The 2,241-nt window shown below is 39.1% G+C and overlaps 1 protein-coding gene across 3 annotated transcripts in view; it reads right to left on the bottom strand.

The window, feature by feature from the left end:
• LOC106874648 (transforming growth factor beta receptor type 3) overlaps nucleotides 1-2,241 on the bottom strand; it is a 297,158-nt gene that overhangs the window by 27,007 nt on the left and 267,910 nt on the right. The gene's annotated exons all lie outside the window — the stretch shown is intronic.

The raw sequence follows: 2,241 nt of genomic DNA, 5'->3' as shown, positions 1-2,241 counted from the left end.
CAAATCAACCCCAGGACTTATTCTTTGTAAGCCGAGTACTTATTCTATCAGTCTCTTTTGCCGAACTGCTAAGTTACGGGGACGTAAACACACCACCATCGGTTGTCAAGCGATAGTAGGGGGACAAACACAGACGCAAACATATACACACACATACATATATATATACATATATATGATGGGCTTCCTTCAATTTCCGTCTACCAAATCCACTCACAAGGCATTGGCCGGCCCGAGGCTATAGTAGAAGACACTTACCCAAGGTGCCACGCAGTGGGACTGAACCCAGAAGCATGTGGTTGGTAAGCAAGCTACTTACCACACAGCCACTATAGAGAGGAGTGAAAGACAGATACATACATACATTCAAACACATGTGTAAGATACATATACAAACACTCACACACACACACACACATACATATGTACTTGTTCATTAAAAATGTGGCACCATAAACTATAACAAAGAAATCAATACTAATTTCGTTGAGTGTAATAAATTTATTTTATACCGACAATGGTACCACCATTTCGCTCTTTAATAAAGCTAACAAGTGAAATATTGATTGTATTGTCAGAATAATGTGGACATGTGTGTGTGTGTGCATGTGTATGTAACCAGCTCATACATTATCATTATCATCATCATCATCATCATCATCATCATAACCACCATCATCTTCACCGCCACTGCTGCTGCCACCGACACCATCATTCTCTCAACCATCATCATTACCACCATTACCATCATCATCATTTTACAGCTGTCTTTCTATGGTTGTAGGAATTTGTCAGGTCTTCTCCAGTACAGGGTCTCGCCACACCACTTATGGCCATCTTTTTCCTTTGTCATATCCTTTCACCGTATTCTTCTCATGTCTTCCTGTTTTGCTTTTTTTTTCCTCAGATATCTTGGCATTTATTGATCCAACTGTTATCCTTCATCCATGCCTCAAGCCTATTATCAGCCAAAGTTTTCTCTCTCTCTCTCATACCATATCTGACTCCTTTTATACTCAGTTTCCCATTCAACTTATTTGTGCCCTACTGTTCATGCACATCAGCATTACAGGTCCAATGGAATATGTTTGCCTCATGTATATCTGTGTGTTTAACGTTTACTTTTCCATGCTTGCATTGATCAGATTAGAGTGTGTCAGGGCAGTTTTCTACAACCGGATGCTTATTCCCATCACCAACTTCCAAATCAGTTCATAACTTCCCAGTCTATTGAATAACAAACAGCCTGGACAAGCTTTCATGATGGACTGCAAACAAGCAACACTGTCAGTGCAGACATTGTTTACAACTATTGATAGACAAAAGGGGAAATACTAAATCACTCACACACACGCAAACAGCAGGCTTCTTTCAGTTTCCATTGATCAAATTCACCTGCATGGCTTTGGACATATGGGGCTGTAGTAGAAGACACTTGCTCAAGGTGCCATGCAATGGGATTGAATCTGAAACTACATAGGAAGCAATCCCAATCAACCAGATCGTAATCGTCATTTAATGTCTGTTTTCCATGCTGGCATGGGTTGGACGGTTTGATGAAAACTGGTAAGCTAGGGAGCTGCACCAGGTTCCAGTCTGATATGGCATGGTTTCTACAGCTGGTAGGTGCTTTTTTTACATGCCAAACACAATAAATTTAATTCTATTTTTTTGTGCCGATGTATCCAATCTGTAAATGCTCTGTTGTTATTCTTAAATTTATTTTAGAATATTAATCTGATTTTAATTTATGGGTTTGTTTTTATGTCTAAAAAAGAGACAAATCTAAAGAGACAAATCTAAAAAGAGACAAATATTAATTGAAGAATTACTCAAGAGTACCAAATTAGCTTTGACAATTGAAAGCTTGAAACCGACACTGAAGTTACGACCAACTTTTTCCTTGTAGACACAAATATCTATTTACATGTTTAAGAAGCTTGCTTCCCAACTATGCAATTCCGGTCCAAATTCACTGTGCAGCACCTGGTTACCACCAAAACAGTCCTCCCCCCATCTCTCTCTCTCTCTCTCTCATCCTTCATTTGCCAGGTATGGAAGAAACAATTACACCTACTGCTAAGACTATTGAAAATGATGCTATTAATTTCCCTTTAGCTTACATCTTTCCCATTGTTGTTGCAAGCCAGCATAAAGACACATGTGTGTCTTTGTGTCTGCATTTGTCACCCACCACTGTTTCACAACTGGTTTCGGTATGTTCTTGTCCCTATACATATA

The sequence above is a fragment of the Octopus bimaculoides genome, chromosome 1 (genome assembly GCF_001194135.2).
Source record: "Octopus bimaculoides isolate UCB-OBI-ISO-001 chromosome 1, ASM119413v2, whole genome shotgun sequence".
NCBI classification, from domain to species: Eukaryota; Metazoa; Mollusca; class Cephalopoda; order Octopoda; family Octopodidae; genus Octopus; species Octopus bimaculoides.
Note: the sequence above shows the minus strand (reverse complement) of the source record. Positions and strands in the feature narration are given on the sequence as shown.